The sequence below is a fragment of the Chionomys nivalis genome, chromosome 25, assembly GCF_950005125.1.
Source record: "Chionomys nivalis chromosome 25, mChiNiv1.1, whole genome shotgun sequence".
Lineage (NCBI taxonomy): Eukaryota > Metazoa > Chordata > Mammalia > Rodentia > Cricetidae > Chionomys > Chionomys nivalis.
This window is the reverse complement of record NC_080110.1, coordinates 13,842,538-13,856,848: the sequence shown is the minus strand read 5'-3', so window position 1 is coordinate 13,856,848 and position 14,311 is coordinate 13,842,538. Positions and strand designations below refer to the sequence as shown.

Below are 14,311 nucleotides of genomic sequence, written 5' to 3'. Positions count from 1 at the left end.
ATGTTTTCTATTGCTATAAAAAACACTATGGCCAAAAACAACTTGGGGACAAAAATGAATTATTTCATCTTTGAGCTTACAGTCCATCATGGAGGGAAGTCGGGGCAGAAATGCAAGGCAGGAACCTGGAGGCAGGAACTGAAGCAGACACAATGGAGGGGTGCTGCTTTCAGGCTTGCTCCCCATGGCTTAGTCATCCTGCTTTCTTATAGAACCCAGGACCTCCTGCCCAGAGATGGCACTGCACAATGTGGCCTGGGTCCTCTCCCATCAGTCATCAATGGAGAAAATGCCCCTCAGGCTTGCTTGCCTACAGGCCTATATGGTGAAAGCATATTCTCAGCTGAGGTTTCCTCTTCCCAGTGTCAAGTTAAAAAAGTAACCAACACATGCATGCACTAAAGTCAGTGTGACATGTTTTGACTTATGGAAGTATAATAATAATAATAATAATAATAATAATAATAAATTTTCTAAAGAAAACCTACTCCATGAAAAATGTTTTATAGTACATTTTGCAACTGTGTCAAGTAATGCTATTCCCCTCCAAACAAAATATTTTAGGCAAACTCTACATAGCCTAACTCCTTCCCTTCCCTCATGTCCTGATAGGTCATGCAGCATTGACCCTTTGAGGCCAGAGCTCTCACAATCTCCTAGGAACCTTGGGTTTAAAACTTTTATACTCATACCTGGTTCTTGGGGGCTCAAATTTTTGCGGACATGTGAAGAAAGTAAATAAAACCTCAAATGTTGCTTCTAAAGAGACCTCATAGAAACTGCCGCTCAATCTCCAGGACCTCTGGCATTTCAAATGAGTGGTCATTTGAAATTCATGAGGCTTCAAAAAGCTTCTTTTATTCCATGTGGCCTGTCTCTAGCCCGACTATGGAAGTCACCTTGTAATTTGCATAAAAAGAAAAACTGGCTTTAATATTCATAACAAGGCACATAACTTTACAGAACCCATGCCGAGTACTTATTGAAAGCAGATGCTACTATTTCAATAGTTAAGAATAATTATTTTAGGGACATATGAAGGCGTCTACATCAACTTTACTGCTATCCAAATGTGGTCAGAATTCATAGTGGTCAATAATATTCGTCATTCTCATCAATCTTCTTAAAACTTTCTCGAATTATAAGAGAGCCACACCCTATATTGTATCCATTTTGATTACTTTAGTTTCCTATGGAAATGCCTTTGTCCAGTGTAATCACTATACCTTAACCACTATGCCCTAAAATTGTAGCAAAATTAGTTTCATCTCATTTTTTTTTAAGTCTAGCATTGTTGAGAATCTATGCTTGGCAGAGCAGAGAGACAAGGAAAATGTGTGTGATATAAATTGATATGATTGCTTTTCCTTTTTACAAAGAGAATTATTATAATCAGGAGATACTATAAATAAGTTTTGTGCACCATTCCACTAGGCATCTATAACAAAGGTCCTCTGATTTCAAGAAGTTCTTTCAAGCCAATGGCTTTTTATCTTTATGCTTTGTTTTAATTGTATCATAGTACATATGTTTTTTATTGTAAGATGCCTCAAATCTATTTTCAGAAGTGAATTATTAATACAATCATATATCTTAGATTCTTACCTTTAGCTATTGAGAGGTCTAGTGTAGAGATTATCTATGATAAGCAATTTCAAAATCTTTTTAATTTTTTTTCCAACTCCAGTACATTTGTATTTGTGGTAAACTTGCAAAATGACATTTTCATGATTGCATACTATTATACATTATTCACTTTCAACCCTCCATTCACCCACCCTCGTCCTGACTCCTGCTAGTCCCCCTTCTTCATGCAAAGAGTCCTCTTTCTCTTTGATAGCATGTCTATGTGTTCTTGAGTACATACTTGAATTATTTACATGAGAGAAAGCTTGCAATTCTTTTCTTTCTGTCTTGTTTCTTATCTTTCCCCCTCTGCAACCTTTTCTTAACCCTTTCCCTGAACCACAAGAGGCCCATTTCTAGTTCTCCGGAAAAGGCCATTAGGTTGATTTTGTTTATTCATTTATTTATCCATTCGTTTATTTATTTATTTTGTGGGGCATTACTATATAAAGTAGCCTGCCCTGGTATTTAATGACATCTGCTACCTCTACCTCCTGAGTGCTGAAATTAATGGTATATGCTATTGCACGTGTGCTTCCATTAGAATACGATGGGCATTGCCATACGTCTGTAGATTGCTTTTGGTAATAGAGCCATTCTCATAATATCAATTCTGCCTCTCCGTGAGCATGCTAAGTCTTTCTAGCTTCTAGTGTCTTCAATGCCTTTTGTCAGTGTTTTGAAGTTTTCATTGTAGAGGTCCATCCTCTTCGGGATTAATTTGGCTCTTGGGTATCTGGGTATTTGTATGTTTACTTGCTTTCTTTTGATGACAATGTGAAAAGGATCATTTCTCTAATTTCATTCTCAGAAAGTCCATTATTGGTATGTAAAAAATGAAATATTTTTTTTCTGTATTTTTTTTTACTTTTTGGTTCCTTACTAAAAATGCTGATTATGTCTTATGCTTCCATGTATTAGATTCTCTCTCTCTCTCTCTCTCTCTCTCTCTCTCTCCCTCTCTCTCTCTCTCTCTCTCTCTCTCTCTCCCTTTCTCTTTCTCTCTCCCTCCCTCTCTCAGATGGTCATGAATTGCATTAGCTTAAGGGATGTCTTCATTGTCTTGGAATATCTTCATTTCCCCCCAATTTTAAAATATAACTTTGCTGGGTCCAGTTACCTTGTTGGTAATTACTCATTTCAGTACTGGAAACATAACATTCTGGACCTTGCTCAGTTTCAGGGTTTCTGGTGAGAGATCTGATATTATTCTGATGGTTTTTCTTTGAAAGTGAGTTGGCATTTCTTTTTTTTGTGTGCAGTGAGATGGTATTTTTCTATTGCAGCTTTTAATATGCTTGTATCTTTTGGAAAGGCTTCCCTATTTGTGTCAATTTAGGGTTCTAAATGGACCCTGTTTGCAAACATAGAGGAAAGAAAACTGTAACCTAGCTACCACCCAGGCGCAGTTCCAGGGCTGTGAGCTAGCCTACCCCAACATGTACCCCATCTGGAAAACATGAAGGGGCTGGTCCTGTGGAGCCGTAGCTGCAGGATCTCCATGATTCAGGTGGACAGCAGAATAACCAAGGTCTCACTGAGCTATCAGTATTGATGGTGTTGGAGAAACCAGAGGTCTCAAACCAGACCAATAACTCATTGTGATAAAAGCAAGTAAAGATATATGGAGTAAAGAGGATACCGTATGATACACCTCAGCTTCCATGGCAAGACTTTTTTTCCTATTTTGTTTTGACGGGGAGGCTCTAGGTATGGAAGGTGGAAACGGAAGGACAGGAACATGAATGGGATTGAAGTGCATGATGTGAAGTTCACAATGAATCAATTTAAAAAATGGTAGCCTTCCTCAGTGGAGACAAAGAGTCAAGCGCCAGACAACCACCCAAGCTTTCTTTCCTATAGGGACTTCCCTTCTTTGCATACCAGGATTCTGTGCTGACCACACATCGTAACCTTTAGGCAAGATAGGTTATCTCTCATTGCTGCGACTTCCCTGGGCCTTTATTACACCTATTACACCAGGGTGGTTAGTATCCTCAGGTGCGGCTCTTGTTAGCATTGGGAATGAGGAAAGTAAACATAGTACTGAAATCTCTACAAGTCCCTATTGGGGAATAGCCTCAACAAAAATACCTTCCTTCCAGAGTGGAGACATGGGAATTTAGAAATATAGTAAAGAATATGAAGACGCAAGCAAAAATAATAAAACGCAGAAACATATATTGGGAGAGAATTTCAGTGAGCACTGAAAATTTGCCCGTGCTTAATTTCCAACTGGTTAATACACCCCTGACCCCAAAAGGTAGGAGTAAAACAAAAGACTGCATTAACATACAAATTGAAAGTCACCGGGGACTTTCATCATTTGTGCCCTAGACTCGTGCCCTAGACCAAGCACTGTAAGCAAACTACTCCCTGGGTGGAATCCCAAGTTATTTCCATAAAGGGAACTGGAACTTAGTTGGATCCTTTTAAGTAGGAACCAACTACTTCTCTCTTTCAGGAGCACAAGGTCTGGCAACTAGCCACACCTGTGGACGACAGCATTGAGAGAGCAGAACTCTGATTTAAATTAGGTGGGACCTTTGAGTTAGAAGCTCAATAACCTTGAATGAACTAAAAACAAGTTCCAAACTCTCTGACCTTTGGCCTTTTTGGGCTTCCACAAGTCTCTGTGATTTCCAAAACTGCCAGGCATTAAACACCCTACTGGGACAAGACTCTGGAAGCCAAGTGTTCTGCTGGAGCTACAGGCTTCCAAGTTCTTAGCCCAGCCAGCAGTGCATCATAGCCAGGAAATGGCTCCAGATGTTGAACCACCTGCTGACCTCTGGATCAACCCTATTAGATTCTGCAGTTGCCCTCTGGTAATGAGCTCAGCTCCTAGCTACTGAGAGTAGGACTACCCAAGCCAAGCCTCCTCAGGCCACCTGAATTTTCCTCCGTGTCATTTATATCTCTCTTCTGCCATACTATCTCCTACAACTGGCTGTGGCAGGAGCACCCCAATCTATTCCTGATTCTTGGATTCCCAGAGTAGCTCAGTTTTAAACAATAGGCTCCCTCTTAACATGGTACCTGGCTACAGCCCTTAATGACATAGAGAGTAGCTAATTAGATGTCCTCTATGTAATGATCTGTCCTTTTAAGAGTCAAGCCATGCCCACTTCCCTCCCATCTGCCAAGGCAAGTTGATCTTCAGCTTCCAGCCTGAGTCCTTCTCTATTCCATCTCTCCTCTGAAGAGGCAGCTTCTGCCTCACTCCATTCTCCCCACTTCTCCCCTTCCCCCCTCTATCTTTCTCTCTGTGTCTCTCTCTGTCTCTGTGTTTCTTTCTGTTATTCCCCCTTCTTCCTTTACATTCTCTCCCTTTCCCTTCCATTACCCACTAAATAAATATCCAACTTCACTCTGCATGGCATGCCCATCTATATTTCCTCATGGGACTGGCTGCCCCATTGAGTTTTCTCACCCACCACGCAACTCCCTGCCTAGGACTCATGGCCCACTGCAGCCACTAGGGGAACTACACCATCCCTGCCTGGGACTGGCTGTTCTCTGGACCCACTGTCCACTGCTGTCGCTTGGAGACCTGCAACATTTCTGCCACTGCAGCCACTTGGGGATCCGCAGCATTTTTACTTAATCGATTACACTCTATCCTCTACAGTGCTGATCTATCTCATGGAACAATCAATCTCACTGAACCCAAAACTGGATTGGATGTGTTCAAGAAATGCAGGCTTTTCCTGTGGTTTTGGTTCTCAGTCTCTCCCTCAGGATCACCTGCCACACATAAAGAATTTGGCTATTGATTATCTTACCTCTCCTGTGTGGTGTATGACTGGAACTGTGTGCTGCTTACTTTGTCTTTGCTGTGTCCCCCTTCCCTTTCTCTGCTGTCTTCTTGTGTGGGGCAATGATACTTGAACTTGTCACATTATATCATCCTTTCTTAAGGCTCTGTCCTAGCTTCTCAATTTATCTGTGTCATTTGTATTAAAAGCTTGAAAAAGGTCCAACTGGTCAAAGGATCAAGTCAATACAGGTCCAGGCCCTTTGATTCCACGTGACAGACACCATGATTATAACATCCAGTTGACCAACTACCCATGCCACACTCCAAATGAAGTTGTCACAGAAAATGATCACTTTCTGTCTACGGACAGTTAGTGCTTCTTCACATAACACAAAGCACACAGTTTTGCTATAAATTTGAGGTTAATAAATGATAGATCATTTAGCTGATATTATTTGTATTGTGTTTAAGCTTAATCAATAAAGGTAAATTTACTAAGTCTTCTATGATAGTACTGGATTGAGGGTCATGAAATCTCTCTCTCTCTTTCTCTGTCTGTCGCTCTGTCTCTGTCTCTCTGTCTCTGTCTTTGTCTCTCTCTCTCTCTCTCTCACGCACACACACACACACCTATGTGCTTATATACCTGTTTATCCTAGAAATGTGTGATAGGAATAAGTCATGGAAATGCCCTGAGCCCACCTTCTTAAACTATGATAAAAGAATCATTGGATTGTCCCAAGGTCTCTTCCAACTCTGAGAAAACAAGCTTCATGACTTCCTGTACCATGTGACTCTTTAATGAAATAAAGTTTAACATTATATTGTGTGCTCTATGATGAAATAAAAATCATCTGAAATCAATAAGTAAAATTTAACATAAGCATTTTACAACACAAGGATAAATCTGGACATAATCTCTTCTCACATATGCCATCCAGTCACTCATGGAGGCTTCCTTCATCGCTGCTCATTTCCTTAAGTGACTTTCAATATGAGCCTCTGATACATGCAGGTGGGGTCAAACTGGCTGTGGATAAATTTCCTTTAAAATAAATGAAAAAAACTGATTTCCTGCCCTGCCACACCCTGCATGAGGTCATTTTTTCCAAGGAATACGTTTCACTTATTTATCTAGAATTTGTGATTAAACACTGCCCTGTAAACCTCTAAATATTTTACAGTGTATTTCCTTACAGATGTTGATGAAAAACAAGTGTTTCCTCTGAGCTCGCAGTTCAGTGAATCAGCTCTGTGCTGAGAAACTTGAGCACCACTGATCTCAAACCTGGGGAAAGCTTTGTCTGCAGGGAGAAAAAAAAATCAACACTATGATTTACACTGGCCCTTACCTCTTGCACAGAAAAATATAATTTCTGCTGTTATCCTTATTTCTCAACTTATTTGCCTGTATTTCAGCGAACTTTTTATATGCACCCTTTTAGGTTGTATATTTATTTCTCCAAAGCCTTCCATTCTTTTCTTATTCCAAAATTGGCAATAGGCAAAGCTCCACCTTCTTCTAACATAATTTTTCCAGACTTCTTAACGGTTATGTCAATTTCCTGTGATTGTTCTCCTATAGGATTTCCTTAGACCCCTCCTAATGCCTTTGGCTGGTACTGAAATCGACAAAGGTTGCAAGGCAAGAGGAGGGGGAAGTCATTCACACAGTCCAAAGAAGAGACTGATTCACTGTGACGCAGCTAAGGGAAAGCACAGACAGGTTAATGAACTATTTTGGTACCATGACTTGAGCCAGGGCCTTTCCGACCTTGGAGACCTAAGCTGGGTCTTTCAGTCCCTGGAAACAAGTCTTTAAAAAGAAAATCCTAAGGGGAGGAAGGAAGCATGACATCACCAAGGAGCAGCTTCCTGTGAGGAGGCAGTGAGAAGATGCAAGCAAAGTTTGCATGTGCAGGAGCCGTTGTAACCATCTCGTTGGAGCCAAGATAAGAACAAGGTTATAGCTCAATGGCAACATCAGAAAAACAGAATGAAATGGAGTTTGGGGTTCTGATTTTATAATCAGTGAACCTCAACCTTTAAAAAAAAATGCTTCCCAAACTATGGAAGTTTTGGCATTTGCTTTTCATTGTTTCTGTCTATTGTGTTGACAGTCTGCAAAGAAAACATTGTGACAAGTGATTGTCATCTTATGCTTGGAGGCTGAGGGTGTCCAGCACAGGGAGAGAAAGGCCCAACAGTGTCTGAAGACAGACAGACAGACGGACAGACAGAAATAAGAAGCAAGGGATGACGGAACAGAAGAAGGGAGGAAGATGAAGGAAATAAAAAAACAAAGAAGCCATGTATGCATCCATAAAAAGTAATTTGTCAGGTGTAGGAAAAGTTAGAACAATCTTTAAAAGATGGTTTTATGATTATCTTAAAATGTTAGTGCATATTTATTATTTGAATGGAATTTTTCATTAAGATTAAAACTTCGAGTTGAGTATTCTTTCAATGAAAGCTGCCGTTAACTTATTTTACTCCCATTACACAATCAGTGAGGATAACATGTACTCCCATCACACAATCAGTGAGAATAACATGCCTGTTGGCTGCATGTACTATTTCTTCTTCCACCATCTCTTTCTTTCACACAGAAGAACACAACACACTGAGTGTAAAGAGCACAGAGTGTTCGATGTTCTTGGCCATCTCTGTCACTGCATCAGCTCTGGGATCTTGGACACCTTTCCAAACTTCCCTGAACCGATTTCATTTTTGTTGTTGTTGTTGTTGTTGTTTGAGTATTTCATAAAGTCATTGTGAGAATTGTATGAGACAATGTTTGGATCACTTAGCACAGTGATTCGCAAAACAAAGCTCAAATGACTGGTGTAGCCAATATTGTCACCTCTATGCCCATATTCCCAAATATTGTTTGTAAATGTTTCTTTACATTTAAAGGGTGATATGATATAGATATAAATAATTTGCTTTGGTATATATCTTGGTTTATGGATGCAAATTTAAGGTTAATTTTGTTATATGTATATGTGTTTCTGATCTTGACTAAGGTATTGTGTTTGTGTAGCTCATTTAAAAATGTAATGTATATATAGGTTAATAAAAGTCATCTATAATAGACAAGCTTGTAGTCATGCTAGTTAGATTTCTAGATGTATAGAGACATATTTCAGTTAGATTGGGCTAGATGGATAAATGACTCATTACTTTTAGCTATGAGTTTTAAATTGTTACTTTGTGTATTTATGTAAGGAAAACAAGAAGTCAAGTTTGATAACTTCCTGGCACATTAGAGATTATAAAGGAACTATAACTATGCTTTATTTTAAAATGAATTAGGGTTTAGACAATACAAATTCTGGATCTTTATACCTAACCATTACATGGTGCATTTCAAACCCATAAATGTCAAAACAATAATGATCACAGACCATTGAAGATCACAAAATTTGTCTGGCCAAGCATTTTAACAGTCAAGAATGCTGAATGTTCTGCTGAACTAGGACTTAGCATGAAGTGTTGCAAAAGAGAATCAATATAAATGTGTTTTATAAAAGCTTCCCCCTTCACACTCTTGATTATTTTTATAGAGTTAAAAGAATCTTTTTATGAATGTGGACTATTGGGTTTTCCCAAAAATTTATGAAACTCAAATATTGTTTCTCAGGAAAAATGATGGTTGACACTTTAATATGTTTGAAATGGGGCAATGGTTAAGAAAGTGTGACATTATGTGTGCTTGAGTAAACACTAACAGGAATGAAGAAAACACAGTTTGCTTAGTGAAAATGGTTCAACTTGATCTTTATTATATAAGAAAACCATAAATCATCAAGGGATTACAATTGTAGCATAAATTTGAGCAAAAAAAAAATCTGTGCCCAGACAATTCATTATTAATCAGGAACACCATTTTCAGAGGCCAAGAATATGATGAAATTAATGACAAAATTAGATTTTGGTCTTGATTAGAGAAAAAATAATTATAAAAGTTTGGCATATTCTTCTAGTTATTGCTGAGTGTTTGGGAATTAAAACATAGCTCAGATGTGACGGCATCAATGACCAGTACACCCTTCAGGCAGTTAGGCATCCATATTTGTTTACTCTGGCTTAATGTTCCTGAACCTTGCTCTAGGAGTTTGCATGGGACTAAGTTGCTCATACAATGGTCTAACTCCCACCCACCCCCAGCCACCATATCTGGGGATTTCTCTTATTTTATTCTGAATTGCAATGCTTTCTATAAAATAAAAGATTGCAAACAGAATTTGCTTAGTAGATCCTGGGTTGTTTGCCCACTAATCAAGACTGTAGATAGAAAAGAGCACAAAAACTTTATTTTTGCCCTAGGATCTTCCCTACTGAAGGGAATATGCGCCAGTCAAAGGCTGTGTCAAGTGTGCACTGGAGTGCATATAATTTGGATATAAGAGCACAGGAAGGATTCTGAATCTCTAAGGTAAAAAAACTATTATGTTCCTATCACTGTGCTTAGGAAAGACAGCCATGTGGTGCTAAGAAAAAATATGTCTTTCGAAAACTTACACATGGCACTTAAAAAAGATTGAGATACAGCTATCAGTTTTAATGTAGGTTAAATTTTAGGCAAAGTGTGTGTCTTTTTTTTAAAACCTATTCATCAAATACTGCTAAAATATACTGTCAGTCAAAACATAAAATTGATTTATAAAAATAAAGCTACTCAGCAAAGATCTAAACAGCATTTTGCATTCTGGAACTTACCAACTTATATTGGATTTTTCCTAGAATCTGGTTGCAACAAGGCAACAAAATAAAAATACCTATTTCATATGACAATCATACAGCCTTCAAGCTTTATGCAACAAGTAGGGAAAATGTCTCTGGGGATTAAACCATACACTGTGTCAGGCTCAGAAGAGCTCAAGTTAGCAAACCACATTTTCACATCTTTCTTTGTAGTGAGAACTGAAGATGACACAAAATCCATTCTGTGATAATAATATCTTTCAGTTTTGCTATTATTCCCTAAAGATCCAGATATCTGTCATTCTCAGACTACCAGCATCTCACCACCAAAGTAAAACTAATAGAAATTCTGAGACCGAGATTCCACTTTATATAATACTGCTCCTGTAAATCAGACCTACCCTGACTTCCACAGAGAAGTTAATTGGAGTTTGCAAAATGAGCTGGGTTTTTCAGGTGAGACTCCGCTAAAAAATAAAAATTAAAATAAATGTATAAAATTTAAATATAAGAGTGTCTTTAGGATGTTTACACTTTATGCTTCTATATGACAAAGGATACAACCTATAAAATTCCAGAGAGTCAGGGCATTCAAGATGTCGAAGCAAGGACGTTGTTGGTTCTTGTAGTAAAAGGGTCCTTGTAGTAAAAGGAGTGGAGAGACGCTTCCCACAACCCAGCTCCCAGCTGCCTGGCTAGCTAGCTTATACCCCAAAATAACAACACACAAATTGTATTCATTTAAACACTACCTGGCCTATTATATCTAATCTCTTCTTGGCTAACTCTCACATCTTGCTTTAACCCATATCTAGTAATCTGTGTATCACCACTGGGTTGTGGCTTACGGGGAAGATTCTAACCTACATCCATCTAGGGCTGGAGAGTCATGGCATCTGCCTGGCTCTGCTTCTTTCTCCCAGCATTCTGTTCTGTCTAGTCCACCCACCTAAGGGCTGGCCTATCAAAATGCCAAGGCAGTTTCTTTATTTGACCAATGAAAGTAACATACAGACAGAAGACCCTCCTATGCATCAGGTTCTCTGGAGCAAAATTCCTGATACCCCTGGGTGTTCTGGTAGAAGCTGTGATCAACTGTACTGACAATACAGGGGCCAAAATTTGTATATCATCTCTGTGAAGGGAAGCAGGGGATGACTGAACAGACTTCCTGGTGCTGGTGTGGGCGAAATAGTGATGGCCACAGTTAAGAAAGGCAAACCATAACTAAGAAAAAAGGTCCATCCAGCCATGGTAATTTGACAACAACAGTCATACTGAAGAAAAGATGGGGTGTTTCTCTATTTTGAAGACAATGCAGGGGTTATAGTAAACAATAGAGGCAAGATGAAAGGCTCTGCTGTCACCAGTCCAGTTATCCAGTTAAAAAGGAGAGGGTGGACTTGTGGTCCAGGATTGCATCCAATAAAGGCATCACTGCTTGATTCTCCTGCATATTTGTAAAATAGATTCTTTAAAAAGTCTTCGCTCCAAGAACAAAAAATACAGAAATTCTTCATCAAAGTTTTTTGGTAGAATTACCTTTTCTTTCAGAGCACGGATTTTTTTATTAATATTATTTTAACACAATTAACATCTTAGAAATTACTGTATGCTCTAGGTTTTTTTCTTCTACTTAAATCATAAGGAAAAACTCTTAAGTCATCAGGCTGATAATACAATGCAAAGATTAATGTGATAAAAATGAGATATTCTTAAAATTAAGAATAAATGAAAGGAACATGAAATACCACATTAACCGATTCTTTTACATTTTTCATTCATAATACCTTTTCTGGGATAGAAACATAGATTGCATAGGAAGTTAGTCTGAAAGAAAACCAGGAATGGGAATTATTACATTTGTGAATGAGTTTAGTCACCCAAAAATATAAACAAAGTTTGATAGCGTAAGCACAGTGAAGCTGAAACTTGGAGGAGGTTCCTATGTAACTGTGGGAAAGTGTGCTCAGAAGGGAACACGACAAAATGACAGCCGGGCAGTGGTGGTGCACGCCTTTAATCCCAGCACTCGGGAGGCAGAGGCAGGTGGATCTCTGTGAGTTCGAGACCAGCCTGGTCTACAAGAGCTAGTTCCAGGACAGGCTCCAAAACCACAGAGAAACCCTGTCTCAAAAAACCAAAAAAAAAAAAAAAAAAAAAAAAAAAAAAAAAAAAAAAAAAAAAAAAGACAAATTCAAAATGAACACCAAGAGATATGACAAAAGCACATATTGAACTTTTTAAATTACTAAAAATAGGTATGTATTCACCAAATGAGATTCTTACCATGTATTGCAATGTGTAGTAGACCAGTGGAAAAGATTTAAGGGTGAAGAAAGAAGCTAGGGCAGACTTTACAGGCCTGTAATTCCAGATATCTGGGAGGCTGATCAAGAAAATTACAAACAGCATTGCTGTTGCAAGAGTTTGTTGCCTATAGTTTTCATGTGGACAAACATCTGCAATGTACAGAGAACCCATCGGTATCTACCAGGGTCCTGATGAGGAGAGGCAGAGGGAGGGGGAAGAATATATGTGTAAGGTAGTTTCCATATTCAGTAATGCACCAGGCACGGCACACTGGCTCAGAGTTGGTTAGAGTGAACACTTTTATGGAACTCTAGCATGTAGAAGTGTTACTTCACACTAGAGAGGTTAGGAGAGAGTATAATAAGGCATTGAGATATGGGCTCTGAACTGGATGATTTGCATGTAAGAAAGGCACTCTTGGAGTAGTGTTAACTATCCCTAGGAATTATGATCGACAGCTTAATTCAGAAGGTTTTTGTCTTAGTTAGGGTTATTATTGCTGTGACAAGGCACCATAACCAAAAAACAGGATGGGGAGGAAAAGGTTTATTTGGTGTACCCTTCTATATTTCTATTCATCATTAGAGAAGTCAGGTCAAGAACTTAAACAGGGCAGGATCCTGGAGGCAGGCACTGATGCAGAAGCCACAGAAGGGAGACCCTTAGTGACTTGCTCCTTCATGGATTGCTCATCCTGCTCTCTTACAGAACCCGGAACTAGCTGTCCAGAGACGGCACCACCCGCAATGGGCTGACCCCTTCCCCACTGATTACTAATTAAGAAAATGCCTTACAGCTGGATGTTATGGAGGCATTTTCTTAATTGAGCTTCCCTCCTTTCAAAACCAGGACAGCTTTACTTGTATTAGTGATTTCTTTCCTAGCAAAACCAACTAAAAAGCCAGATCAAATTCACGTTTCATGCTTGTTTTGAGCTTTGAACAGTGTGTATACACGACTGTGCTCTCTAAGAGATGGGAGGCAAATAGCATGAATCCTGTAAACACATCAGCTTGACTGCTCAGAAAGTTTCCAGTGTACCAGACTAAACAGAGTCCAGCCTTCTTACACTGAGCACAGTGTGAGGAAACCATGTCAGCTAGACTTGTGCAGTAGAATACCCAAGTAAAGAGTTTTAAAAGACAGAAATGGGAAGAGGAAGAGGAAGTGAGGGGAAAGGGTCAGTCAAAACATTCAAGAGAGAACTCACCGAATTCTTAGTTGATCTGTGTGTGCAAAGGATAAAGAAAGCTGCATGACCCAACCAGGGCATGAATGCTTCCAGAATACAGCCTGGCTGGCCAATTCCTAGACTTTACTGAAGATGAGAGAGGGGTCTATAAAGTTCCCAACAGAAGGAGAATGATCTTAAAATACACAAGTCACAGGGTAGAATCATCAGAAGGGATCTGTCTTGGAAACAAGGCTAAGTTAGTCTTAAAAAAAACAGTACTTTGAGTGCAACTCAAGCAAACTTTTTGAAGTTTTCTTTTGCCTTTGGACAGGAGGATGTCTAATAACCATGGGCTAGAGTAAGTTTCAAATTAATTTAAAGAAATGTAAAGAAGGCAGAAACTGACAATACATCATGAAAAATGTCTACAACCAATCAAGACTTATCAGGCATATGTATGTATATATATACAAACATATGGCTGACAATCAGCAGGAAAATGAATTTTAAAATACCATAAATGAGAGAATTTGTATAGTCAAGAAATAACGACACTGTAACAATCCTTTTGTATTTAACACAAAAATTCAGTAAACTGATGGAGGGGAGGGGGACACAAGGAAGAAATAAGTTCTAGGTCAAATGGAATGTTTAAATATGAAAAAAAGCACATCTTTGATATCATTTTAGAACTTCTAACTCTATTAGGTACTGAAGAAGATAAAAGTTAG

At 38.8% G+C, this 14,311-nt stretch overlaps 1 pseudogene; it reads left to right on the top strand.

Annotated features, from left to right (window-relative positions):
- Positions 1-10,689: 10,689 nt before the first annotated feature.
- On the top strand, positions 10,690-11,538 carry LOC130866597 (60S ribosomal protein L23-like; annotated as a pseudogene).
- Positions 11,539-14,311: the final 2,773 nt, after the last annotated feature.